Source organism: Pezoporus wallicus, unplaced genomic scaffold, assembly GCF_028554395.1.
Source record: "Pezoporus wallicus isolate ANWC-B61680 ecotype Strahan unplaced genomic scaffold, APGP_CSIRO_Pwel_v1 contig_1438, whole genome shotgun sequence".
In the NCBI taxonomy this organism is placed as follows: Eukaryota; Metazoa; Chordata; class Aves; order Psittaciformes; family Psittacidae; genus Pezoporus; species Pezoporus wallicus.
The window spans coordinates 2,060,084-2,074,359 of record NW_026638681.1 but is presented as its reverse complement, the minus strand read 5'-3'; positions in this window follow the sequence as shown (position 1 = coordinate 2,074,359).

The window sequence follows — 14,276 nt, the reverse complement described above, 5'->3', positions numbered from 1 at the left end:
CTTGATCACATTGATCGTCTCTGCGTTGTCCGTGACTCCCGCGTCAACAAAGTATGACTATTGTAAAGTTAAATGTGTAGGCAGTTCTCATCTTAAAGTTTTCTGGTCATGCAAAGATTAGATAATATGTCAGGACAGTTAGGAGGGGATTGGAACACCTATTTGCAGTTCTTCTCCAGCAGGCTCACTTCTTAGGCTGACCTGCTAATAAAGGCAACCCCTGGACCATGTAGAGAACTACTGAAGCAGAGCAAGGTGTGATAACTGGGTGCAATATTAGTACCAATTGTGAATTACGTATTATTTAGGCCAAGCAGTAATATAGAAAAGGCTATTTCCAGTGCTAGCTAAATGAGGAGAGAGAGGAGAAAATTGCTGACTTGATATGCTGAAAAAATCATGGCTTGATACACTGAAGGAATGTTTCTCTTTTTGTGAACAACAGGAAAAAATACACATTTCTCACAAACTTACAGATACGAAAAAGGCAGACCAAGATCTCAAATATCAGGGTGAAACGTCAAAGACTGGTGAATTATTTCAAATAAGATGACATTGTACTAAGAATTCAACTAAAGCAAAATAGATAGAGACAAAGAATGGTGGGAAGTAGAACCAGGACAATGAGGATAAAGCTTAGCACTGTATTCTCATTTAAATGCCTGTACCATCTGCGAACCATATGTACTAAGTATGTGGGCTGTTAAGGTTACTTATGAGTGTGAGAACTTGTAATGAGGCCCTTGACATTTACAGAGGGACATGGCCTGTCCAGCTTGTGGCTGAAGGCAAATAAAACATCATAGAACAAGGAAAATCACCTTAGTATACTTCAGTGCTTCACTTCACCAAGGAAACATAAAGCTCCTCTAAAGAGTATGGTCTTTGTACTATGCAGTATTAGTAAACTTACAAGATTGCCCATGTATAAATAGGAATTTGCTCCAGACTTTTTTTAAAAAATATTTTCAGCTCTAAGCAAACAAGACAGCAGAAAAGCTATGGGATAAAGATTTGAAACAGTGCACAAAGCAGCAAAAGCTATAAAATCCTAGTTAATATACATGAAAAAATAATTAGTATGCATTGAAGCCTTGGGAAGAAAGCAGATGCACAAGAATTTTTACTGTAGATAAATTCAATGTTCCTGCTGCTGAATGTAAGATACAGAAGAAACTTTTTTCTTCTTATTTTTCGTCATGCTTGATGATCTTGCAGCAGTTTGGATGGTAATTGAGTAGTGAACGCATGGAAATTAATGTTTTACCTAGTCCGTTAAATCTCATTTCCAGAATGCGGCTGTATGGAGTAGTATCCCTTTGGTATCCCTGTTTTCTGAAAGACACTATTTCTGTATGTTGAGAAAAGATGCAGATGTAATGATTCTCCACATTTATGATATGAAAAAATTGTGGGAAAGGTGTAGAGAGGTTCTTTATTAAGACCATTAACTAGCTCTGGCAGTCACCATGATTACAAAAAGTAATAATACTACTTTCCTTTGCTTTCCCTGCTTTCCTTGCCTATCCTGCTCCATTGTGCACACTGTTCATTAGCACCCTTTTGAGGGTGGTTCAAGAGCTCATAGTCTTCTAGCCTTTGGAAGAAAAGTGACTAAATCACTCTAGCACCATAAATGTCTTTGGAGAAGACATTTTCCTTTCCCATTCCCAGAAAATTAATGTGCAGACTGCACCAGGAATAGATTTTCTGAGCAGCTGCTGATATCTTGGTATTTGAGCTTACTATAGATATTGGGAGTCAAATACAATCTTTCCCACTTCTCTTGATTGTAACTATTGGACCTATAACTAAAAAAGGGTTAAGCCATACTAGCTTTCTTCTCATCTGGCACTTACAGAACATGCCAAGCAGAAGTAGGATTTGGCTTGTTTCAAGATCTGAAGTGCAAGAAATCCATTGTGTGCAGTAGTAGTGGGAAATTTTAGAAGTAGATACAGATCCAAAAATGCACCACATGACATAAGGAAATATTCAAGAACTACTTAAAGATGACTTTTCTGAGACATAGCATAAAAGGGAAAAAAGGTTTGATCTATTCTTTGTCATAGTTGAAGAGATACTAAAGAGAAAGCCAATTTAGAGCCAGACTCTAGCCTACACTGACTATTGCAATGATTGATTTTATATCATTTGCAAGTCCTTCTGTTTGAACCCCAAATTAAGCCTTGAGGTGAGGGCTTTCATCAACTCTCTTCTTCTGATGAGGCTGTCCAGCATCTAGCACACCAAGAGCTCAACTTTCCCCCTGCATGACTAATGACAGCGTGATGGAAGAAAGGTGCAAGTCAGCAGAGAAAAAGGGCTCCCATGTAGAGAAAAGTGACGAAATGCAGTTCCATGGCAGGCTCTATAAGTCTGACCATATTTCTAATTTCTTAGCAGCTCTGGCAAAGGGAGCAGCATCACAATCTGAATAAAGGGTATTATCCAGTCTTCCTGTGAAAAGCTTTGCCAGTGCCACCCACAGTCCCACTGAAAACCGGCTATGAAACGCAGTCACTCATCTTGCCAAAAGCATCTTTTCTCTGCTGTATTCCAAACCTTCCTTTTCTCTCTCCTTGTCATTAAGTGAACATTACAAGCCCATTCAACACTTCCTATTGTTCCCAGAAGTGCATTTCTATTACTGAGTTATACAGCAAGAGTACAAGTAGCCACATGTTCATCAACCATCTTAATTTACACTCCCTCCAAAAACAGCACATATCTGAAACCTCCTCAGTTCCTAAAACAAATTACACCTCACTCTGACTTATACCAAAATTGAAGCAAAGCTCAGCAGGACTCATCAATTCTCAGCAAAGACTAAGTAGAATAGTCAGAAATTTCTAATGTCTGTTTAAAGGTTTTTTTTTAAATATGCATATGGCTGCTTTTAACCAGCATATTTCATCATGAGTAACTAAAGGCAAACTGCAGTTGTCAAAATCAAAGGACAAGGACTGTCTTTGTGATATATTAATATGTTATGTAAATTTGTCACTAACACACAACATATTATATCTATCTTATCTTTCTGATATTTGAGGACATATAGGAGCTGAACTCCACTGTCATTCTTTGTGCCCCTTCAAGTATCAGGAGAAATGTCCTGCTGCTTTGGGGTTCAAAGAATTTTCCAGTACCTTGAAATGAAAATGAAAGAAGGGGAAAGAGGAAAAGAGCTATTTCATGGTCTTTGTGTATGTATTGCAAAGAAGAGTCTTCAAGTTTGATTCAAGTTACTGCCTGTCAGAATCAGATGCAACTGGAAGTGAAGTTCAGTAGCTCTTCCAAACATTACCTAGTCTGCAGCTGCTCTTTGAAGTAAAAGACTATCTTTAAATAACAATTGAGCAAAAAGATATAGAGTGCACATACTTAAAATCAGTGTCTCTGTGAGTCATCATCCATGTACTTTGATATGGGAGGTCTCTATTTTCCGTCAGTTTTAGAGTTACCTTTAGAGTCTTCAAACAAACACTGATGGAGGAGGCTGAAAAGAAGAAATTTGTGCCTGTTGGAGATGTTCCAACCAGACTCAGTACAGGGACAAAGGATATCTCTTCTGATGTTTCTTATCTATTTCCCAGCACCTGGTGCTTGGTCTCCTTTGCTCTTCAACAATACCTCTGAGTGTTGCTACTCCAAAGCACAACCCATTGGGCAATTTGGATTAGCATTTAAGGTTACAGTTATTTTAGGGTTGTCTTTTATTTGTGAAGGGTTGTTCTAAGATGGCGGACAAAATTCCCATTTAGCATCTAACTATTTCTGGCCAAAATTTTTTTTTTAGGCCCATATTCTATAGGCAGCCCAGAAAGTTTGTGTGCAGTTCTGGTGTCCTCAACATAAAAAGGACACGGAACTGTTGGAACAAGTCCAGAGGAGGGCCACGAGGATGATCAGGGGATTGGAGCACCTCCTGTATGAAGATAGGCTGAGAAAGCTGGGGCTGTTCAGCCTGGAGAAGAGAAGGCTGCATGGAGACCTCAGAGCAGCCTTCCAGTATCTGAAGAGGGGCTATAAGGATGTGGGGAGGGACTCTTCATTAGAGACTGTAGTGATAGGACAAGGGGTAATGGGTTCAAACATAAACAGAGGAACTGAAGGTTAGATACAAGGAAGAAGTTCGTTACTGTGAGGGTGGTGAGACACTGGAACAGGTCGCCCAAGGAAGATGCAAATGCTCCATCCCTGGAAGTGTTCAAGGCCAGGTTGGATGGAGTTTTGGTGTCCATGGTTTAGTGTGTGTTGTTAGCGTAGGAACAGACACATAACCAACAGTATGGTTATATGAGGTGCTTTATTGCAGTGCTGGGAAACCAGGGGCACGCACCCAAATCTGGTTCCAACCTCATCACATCGCGTTTGCAGTTTATACACATTTAGCACAGATTACAACATTAGCTAATGCATATGCATTAAGGATTGCCACATCAGAAATGTTACGGCATCAGACTCTTCTACGCTTGCGCAGCCCCCTCTGGTGGTCGTCTGTGGTCGTTCCGACGAAGTAAGGAGTCTTCCTCAGATGAAGTAAGGAGTCTTCCTCAGATGAAGGAAGAAGTCTTCCTCAGGTTGTCCTCTTCACCTTTTCCTTACTTGGACCTATCCCAACCCTTGTGTGGATGCTAGCATTTTCTTATCAGCTTCTGGTATGCTCTTCTGGCTACCTCATGCATAGGTTCTACTTGGGTATCGTCTCCAGTACATACCTTTCTAAATCCACCCATACACTTTTCACCATATATGGTTATGTTAGGTTTTTGCTATTAAGACTATCATTGCAACAGTGGTTACAGAACAGCCGTGATACAAAATTGCAAAGTTACAACATTTTCTAATATACAAAACCCCGCTATTGATTTATAAATTTCTTAAATATAATAATTTCTATTATTTATATAATTGTTTTTCATTTCTACTATTTATATAATCGTTTTATCATAAAGACTTTGCCCTTTTCCAACATTTCCCTGCCCATGGCAGGGGGGTTGGAACTCGATGATCTTAAGGTCCTTTCCAACACAAACTATTCTGTGATTCTATGATTTTAAGTTAAGGTGGGAGGATACATGCATGCATGTGTCCCTATGGGCACATCTGGACTGCACATAACCTCTCCTATCTGAGATGATCTGATAAATTAAAGATTGTAGCTTTTTCTCTGTGATTAGGTGTGAGAGACTGATCTGAAATCAGACTCCACTGTCCATTGTCTTAAAGATTGCTCTGAGAAGCTGAGATGGAAATCCACCTATCTTTTGTCTCAGAGATGGGTGGGAGGAGTTGAGATAAAACTCCACCATCCATCTCCTGAGGCATGAGTGGGAAAGAGCTGACTCTTCTGTCCATCACCTTCAGGACTGGTGTGACGAAATGCTACCCATTATCCCAAGAATTGCTGCAGACACATGTGAGTGCAGACATGTGCAGTTGAAGAGCTGGCTGCGAGACCAGGGAAACTGGTCTACCAGGAACGTGGAATACACTGTCCTATCCCTACCCCCTTTATTGCAATAATTTCCCTTTTTTACAGTAACTGTCTTTTTGTAATAACCAAACTGTCTGATTATGGTACTTGACCTTGTTTGTGTCTTAATTTCACTCTTGGGATCATGAACTGAAACAGATTCTGGCACTGGGGTTTTTCTCCAATCGGACCCTGACATTAGATTCATAGAAGAAAAGGCTAGGAAGTAGCTAGGTTCATTTGTACATGTGTGTGTGGAGAAATCTCAAAACCAGACAGAGAATATTTTTCACTTTGGTCCAGGACTGTGTAACCAGTTTGCATTGATTATGCAACTTATACTTCACAGATGTAAGCTGCTCTAAACCCCCTGAAATCAAAAGAAATCTTTCAATTGACTTTAGTGGCTTTGAATCAGTTCATGTTCTACAGTACAATTTGTATTTCCCACTCGGATCAATAAAAAGCAAAACAAAATATTCACTATGTAGTGTAATCCATCCCGCTCCAGCTCTGTAGCAGACAAATGAGACGCCCTTTATTGAAGCTCACAGTGAATAAATGAGACTTTCTGCAAGTTTTATATGTTCATCAATGTTCATTACTTCTGAATTGATTTTCTGAGGTCTGAAATATTCTTCCTCATACATTTAATATATGTCCTTACTTTAGTTTCTTTGACTGCAGTTGAAAGTCTCCTGGCTCTGATTTCAGGCTGAAAATTTCCTATTTTTTATGACTATAAGGTGAAATAGTGCTAATTGCATCCTTCACTAAAGGTTGGATAGCTTATTACTCATCAAAAATTTGTAGACCAATGAATGAGTTTACTGAATTGAATATCTCTAGCACTGAAAAATTTCAATTTAATATTGCAGAATATTCACAAAAAAACACCAACTTTGAATTCAACCATACAGCTGCGTTTTAGAAAACCCTTTCTATGAATTATGTGCATTGAATCAGGGAATGAAAATGACAGCACTATGAATCACATAGATAATTTAAATTATCTTGAAATTTAAAAAGACAACTATTCAGGTTGGCCAACTTGCACTTTTGAGACCAATACATAGCCTCAAGGATTTTTAAATAATTATTTTGAAAGATAAGCTAGTTTCCACATCTTCATCCACTGTACAGTTTGTGGAGGCCACTGATGCAGTAGGCTATCAGTAAGGAAAATTACAGGTTTCCATGGGAAGTATGTAAAACTTTCAGAAAAGTACGTAGTGGCCTGTGGACAGTTAAGACAGGCATGACAGGTCCATAAACATGCGGCTCACACAGCCATTCCTGCCACAAGCTGAAATACCTTCAGGCACCTTACAAACTTCAAATGCAGTTGCTTTCCAAGGATTGTATTTCAGCCACTCATCCAACTGGGAAACAGATTTCACCTGAGAGAACTACTTGCAAACCACCAGGCTCCTCACCCAGATGTACCCTGCCACTCCTGGTCCTCCTTTTGTTTGGCTGTAACAAAGCTCAAACCTTTAAGATACTTGGGATGTGGTTTCACACTGACTCCAGGCTTTGCCTTATCCGAGGTAAGAGCCTTGCTGAAATCTCATGACTGTGGGTTTCATCCTTTCTGGTATTAGCTGTTGCAATCTCCCAGGTGCATAGTGGCATGTATGAGAAAACATGGGCACACAAGAAGATGACTGAACACATGGCTATTGCTCAATGGGAACTGATTCTTTGACAGCAAATGAAGATGTAAGCTGATCATGAGACTACAAGCAAGGATGACATTATAAGGTTGAGCCAAAGCCACTGGGAGCAGTGCAGAGGCTGGAGGTACTGCTCAGAGAGAATTCAAGCACATGCTGCAGAAACTATTGGGGAAGCCTCCTGTGCCTGTTGGGAGCCAGACTATGGCTGAATACTCTCTGATTTTTGATTTTTAACACTTTCCAGGGCTTTTGATTCATCTGACCTGGAAAGCAGATATTATTTGGGAGTGGGAACAGCAGCAATGAAGAGAATATCTGTTCTCTTAAGTAAGGGGTTGCAAAACAGAGACTGAGGGTATGAGAATGTGGTGCATTGCCTGCAGTAATGTAGCTGGTACCAGTTGTTCCCTGCCCGCTTGCTGGTGCTCACCTTTGCTCTTCTGTTGCTGAAATGGTCTGGGCTAAGAACACTTATTTCCCAATGGCTTCATGATGTAGCTGATCACTTCAGTGACTCAAATCAATCATGCAATCCTGGAAAAAACACTATATCAGACTGATGAAGGTTGTGGACATGGGTACGGTGAGAAGGAGCCAAAAGTCAGAAGGGAGAACTGCATACCATTAGACCCTTGGAAACAAAATCTGCTTCAAGAAATCAAGGAAGGTTAGGGCCCATTTTGTATATTTTCTCTTTCAGCCTGAATTTTTCTCTCCAGATGGTAACTAATTAATACCAAGTAAATGTCAATAAAGGTAGCTAAAATTCTTTTTGGAGCAGCCAATCCACACGTAAGTCACCCTTTTCATCCAGCTCTGGTCTACTTAGAGAGCAAATCTCACTGCAATCTTAATTATGAATCTTTGACTGGAAAATCCACAATATAGAGGGACTGGAAATTTTCAGAGGCTTGCCTTTGGTGTTGGCTCAGTGCTTAGCACACTGGAGTCCTAGTCTCAGTTGAAATTCCTAGCTATGATGAATATATAAGTAACTATAAAAATATGTCAGTAATAATAGCACCCTTATTCTCATTGACCTCAATCCAAGAATATAAGTCCCAAAGATACCAGAGGAAAATTTAAACACTCTTTTTTAAACAGTGCTGTTTTGTCCTGAAAATAGACTCACAGAGATGCTAAAAATACATTCCGCATGAGGCTGTGGCATAACGGTCAACAGTTTCTAGCACTGTTTTCCAAACAATTTTAGCTATGCTGCTGACTCCTAAAAGGGAAATCAAATTAATTCTAATACTTAATTTTAATTGGAAAGGTTTTTCAATATAAAGTTTGGGATTTTTCTTTTTTTTTTTAAAAAAAAAAACAAAACAAACAACCCAACAACAAAAAAAAAGCAAATAAACAACAATAAAAACCCAACCCACTGCTGTTTCAGGTTTTGCTGGCAAATAGTGCTGAACTCATTCAGTCTCTTTGCCAGAGTTAAGGTCACAGCAGCTTTAGTTTTACAAAGAACACCATTTTTCTGTTTCTCTGTTAATCTTGGCCTGAAAAGACCACACATTACTCTTCCCAATTGAACAGTTTAGCCTTTGTTCCTTTGTTTGGGTTACACTATTAATCTGCTAGGTCGATAGCAAAAATGTGTGAACTGCTAGTGTGCCAGATGATTGACAGGCAATTAACAGCTTCTAGAGAACTATGCTTTGAATTTTGCAGATATGTGACTGCACTGGGAGGCAGAGGCTGCTGATCTGACTGTTTTGTAAACTTTTGCTGCAATACTAAAAATGGGGTCTTTGAAAGAACTATTGTAACTATTCTCAGAAGCTTCAGCTGCAGAAGACCTACAAAATTGAACCAGAGGTGTGAAGAGCTTTACTGTAAGAGAATAATTAACCTGTATCTATTCAGACCTCTCAGAAAATAAGGTTAGCAAAGAAGCATTAGCTTTAAACTTTACCTGATGAGCAAGAAAATGTCCTCATTAAAATACTAATTTGAGAAAACATCCTTCTCCAATTGTCAGTTTTTGTGGGAAAAAGGAATATCCCACAAATAATGAAACTTTCACGCGTGCTATTTTTTGTGAGCCTCTATTTTTCTTCTCCCTGTTCTTAACTTCTTACCAAGATGGCCACCTACTACTCCTGTTAAGCTCTGCTAAAAAAGTAATAGTGTGAAGAGCATCCTAGAATAGTGTCCCTATACTCTCCATTGGTACATACCCTGGTATTTTAAGTTTATACATTGTAAGCACGTATGTGTGTTTGATGGTATTCCGCTTCTCTGCATATAGAATTAGTCTAGGCTATGAAAGTTACATATCCTTCCCTGCCAACATTATATTTTATTTCCTGAGAATGTTAGTAATAGGTGAAATTGTGTGTTGAAACAATAATACAAAGAGAAAAGATGATTATATTTGAAAATCTGTTAATCAGTAGAGGGGTTTTATGTATTAGGAAAGTTTAAGAACAAGCTGAAATTCTTGTATTGTGTATCTTAGTTACTTTATAACTAAGCATTACAATGGTAGCTATAACGATAAGCAACTAACATAGCCATATCTGGGAAAGGATATATGGGTAGATTTAGGGGAGTATTGTGAAACTCTACCGAAGCAGAACTCACGAAAGTACCAGGAGTAGTCAAGTGAAAATAAGAGAATGCTGGCGTCCACATAATGGTTGGGACATGTCCAAGGAACAGAAAGGTGAACAGGACAAGCTGAGGAAGACTTCTTACTTCATCCGAGGAAGACTCCTTACTTCACCAGGACGACCACCAGAGGGGGCTGCGCAAGCGCAGAAGAGGCTGATGTCGTAATAGACTGATGGGGCAATTTTTGATGCATATGTATTAGTCGATGTAATCTGTGTTGAATTTGTATTAGTTACGACATTTTTAGTGTATAAATTGCGAACGCGATGTGACGAGGATGAAGCCAGATTTGGGCACGTGCCCCTGGTTTCCCAGCGCTGCAATAAAGCACTTCATATAACCATTCCGGTGGTTATGTGTCAGTTCTTACGCTAACAAGAAGATTCTACCTGTGCAAAAAGCTTCATCGTCTTCAGTGTGTGAGTACAGGTCATTTATTAGACACACATGTGCACTGCCCACTTAGTGACTCTTTCGACCTTTGTTAAAGAGGTGGGGACTTGGTCAACCACACCATCATAATAGCCTGTTGCACCTTTATTTATTCAGATCTTATGCACAGCAATCTTTGCTGACTCAAGCAGGGAAAAATCAGTTCACAGCTGAAGCCCCTGAGTAGCAGCAGTGTGCTTGACTGCACACCCCTCCAATTTGGAGAGTTGTTGCCCACAGACTTGCACAGGTGCGAGTATTAACTGCAGAGAAAGAGAATTTGTAAGAAAAATGAAATGGCTCCCTCCCAACCCCCTTCCCACTTCTGCCACACAGCCTTCTTTTGTGTAGACACAGAACAGTCAAAATCTTAGGGAGTTAGCTTTTGTCCACGAGCCTTGAGAACCACAAGCTGCAAACAGCATCAAATGCGCCTTGCCAGGATGAAAGCATGAGCTGAGTGTAGTCTGGATTTGCACCTTTGGTTCCCAAGAGAACTGGCATTTTAAAACCTGAGACCTAAACCACCATGTTGCCACACTCTTACAGCTTTAAAAAGATCCATAAAAATAAGCATGTTAGAATTACAAGATGTTTGGTACGGAGTATAACGGCATTGCACTTCAGTCAGGTACTGGTTGTTTTCAAACAAATGGAGTGTAATCTGTTCACACTTACACTTCTCAGTATCTTTGCCTGTTCCTTTTGCAAGTTGCATGATCTTTTATGTTAAAATGTCCATGTGTTAGAAAATTCAGAATAATTCCGCAGTTTTTCCTTTAATACAACAGTTGCAAAGATTTTCAGATGTTACACTGTGAAAATTATTTTTTCCAGCTAGGAATCCCTATTTCATTACATGAACCCCTTTTGGCTTCCCTTCAACCAAATTTCATTGATGTAATAATTTAAGTAGCTAGCAATTAGGCCTTGGAAATTAGGTATTCTAAACATTTACATTAGAAATTCTTGATATTAGTTTAACAATTACTTTGTTATACAACTTTATAGCAGGCATACTTACTTTGAAAACTGATAACCACTACAAATCCTGAAACATATTTCTTTGCTTGTAGCATCAAGGAAAAAAGTGTGAATACAGAGAAACAAAGGGTGTGTGTAGAAAGGGGTGGGCAGGGGTGTGTGTCACATTTCTCAGTTTGCATTCATTTCACTTTTTCACAGACATTTTCATTACTGAGCTATCTGTTGATAGAGTTGAAATTAGTACCCCTGCCATCCTGTTATTCCAAGATAAGTATAATGTTGAGCCTTGCTTTCCTACTTTCTTACTTCCAAGTGACTCAAATACTTTAGCTTTCTTATTTCAATTGATGAGAAAAGTAGATAAGCAGTTAAAAGGGAAAAAAAGAAACCGAAACCTAAAACAGATGTAGCAGCTAAGAAACTATTTTAAAAGAGTTGAATCTTCACCAGCTGAATACATTTTAAATAACTAATATTGTAAAATTCTCTGAGCAAAAAAACTTGACTTGCTCTCAATGGAAACAATTTAAGACAATGTCTCTGATTCAGCCTCCTACGATAGCTGTTAGAACAGCAACCTGGAGTAAAATACATAAGCCCACAGCAGCTCTGAGTCAGAAAATATTCCTCTTATTTAGGAAGGCATTTATGAATCCATTCATCATGGTTATATATCAAGGTTTGTCTGCTGCTGCAGAAGTTCTGTATCCTACTGTACCATTACTATTTATCACAGTTACTGCTAGTTTCATCTTCATCCAGAGACAGCTGTTTGCATCTAATCTGGAAATGTGGCAGGACTGAGGACCATCCAAAAAAACACCATGTCCTGCCCAACTTAGCTTTGCACAGTGGGCCACATCTCCCTCCAGGACAGGATTTTAGTTAGGGTGCACAGTACAGCACAGCTCAGAAGGTATGTAGTGATCAAAGGCATCTACAAGGGCAAAAGCGTCACAGGAAGCTTACATTCAGTGGGAACGTGTTCAGGGTTTGAGCTCCAGCACCTCTCAGGGAACTGAAACTAAACTCCAGAGATCTTTTGGGAGTCTGGTAGTATTTGTCACCCTTGAAGCTTGGCTCTGGGTCTGTTTCTTCTGAAGACAGGAAGGTCACTTACTTCTCCCAGATGTTTATCACCTTGATGTGGGACCATGGGCTCCCTGTTTGTCACCCACTCATGCTCTTGCTTTCTCCTTGTTAACTTTACCCTTAACTCCAAAACCTTATCCAAGTCAAGTGTGACCGGTAGTCCTCAGAGACGTGCAGTCACCTTTCGGAAGAGGATTAGATGCCATGCAGTGTGCAAAAGGCAAACAGACAGCTCTTCTCCCTGCTGCCCTGTTGTGCAACTGCTTCAGTGTGACATAGCATACATGGTACCACTAGAGTAACCATGACCAGATACATAAAACAGTTCTGCTGCCTGTCCCAAAACTCACACTTTAGGTGTTTCAGCCATATTGCTCTTCAGCGTGTTTGACAGAAAGGTGCCAAATTACTACCTTCCCTCTCACATGGGAGGGTGAGGGGGCTGCAAGGCAGAGGATCTGCAAGGCAGTCAGGAACTGAACCCAACTTAGATACCATTCCCAAAACACAGAAGTCACCATTCATCTATTTCCAAGATGAACCCACCATCAGGGATAACATTCCCCCAGCTCTTCTCCACCATGAACACCTGCTGTCTAGCTGTACGCATTTAGATATCCTCTTGCAGTGGCAGGCCTATCAAACCTTATACTTCAATAGTATGATATCATGGCTCTGTAAACGCAAAAGAAAATGGGCTGAGAAAGGAAAGCAGAAGTAAAATAGGCAATAGTGGATAGCACACTGTTATTTGAGAGCACAAAAGGTATTGTTGAATATACCTTGTGTGATTTTGCTATTACAATTCAAAACTTAGTTGAATACCTGTATTTCACTCACAATTCATACACTCCTCGTGGAATTATGAGCTTCTATATACCAGTCAAACCAGATGCTCTAAGAGTAGGCAATGGCCCACTGGATTGCAGATCCATATAGTTTTATTGCAGGGGAACTACATACAGACCATGATCTTAATGAGACACTGAACCCATTTTCCACCTGGTTGCATGATCCAGCTTTTCTCCTCACAAATCAAAAAAAGTGCAGTAACTCAAAAAAAAAAAAAAAAAAAAAAATTGTAAAACTCAGCCTTCCTGGAGGTCCCAATGCTTCTTGTGTCAAATTCCAGACACTAATTTTTTGTTTTTGATACCTGGAAGACTTAAAGCTACTGCCTTTTGGAAAAGCTCAGGAGTACTGCTTTCCATCAAGGGAGTGTCAGGAAATTAATAATATAGAAGAAAAAAATCCTCTGTATCTCCAAAAATGTTGACTTAGGAAGTACTCCTCTAAGGTATAGAAACAAACAAGCATTACAACTCTCTATCTACAGACAAAATACCAAAATATCAACTTAAAAGATCTTGTAAAGTCTTAAAGAGTTTTGCTTTAGCCTTGTTTGCTTGAGTTTGTACACTGGAATGCTCAGCATCACTTGTATACCTCAGACCACTTGTTTCCACCAACTGCTCTGTGGCTTGCTCGTGTTCAAAATGCATTTTGTGGGAACAAACTTGAGCTCGTACACCATCTTCCACACATTTTCTCTTGTTCATAACATGTCCTATTTCCAGCCACACTTCATCTGGTTAGCAGCAGAGCACAGGCCTACTTTTATGGTGGATACCAAACACGTTGTGAAGTGCTCAGGACTGTCAAACTGCTGGGACATCTTTGGTACACTCAGGGGAAGGCCAGTTCCTAGCATTCAGCATGTTTGGATAGACAAGGTTTGAGTAAGGCACCGTCACCCTACACTTTGTTACTTCCCCAAGTAAACCAGTGGGCTCCTCTGACCTTGTGCCAACATGTAGACACACAGAAGACCTAAAATTTGAGCACTGAGTCCAGTTCAAACCCTTGGAGAATATGCCCCCTAAAGCCATACATACGACAACCAGTATTTTAATGCAGATTTCAGGAAGTACACCTTCCGTCACCTCTGGCTTGCCTGCCCACTCCCCAGTGGCTGTGGA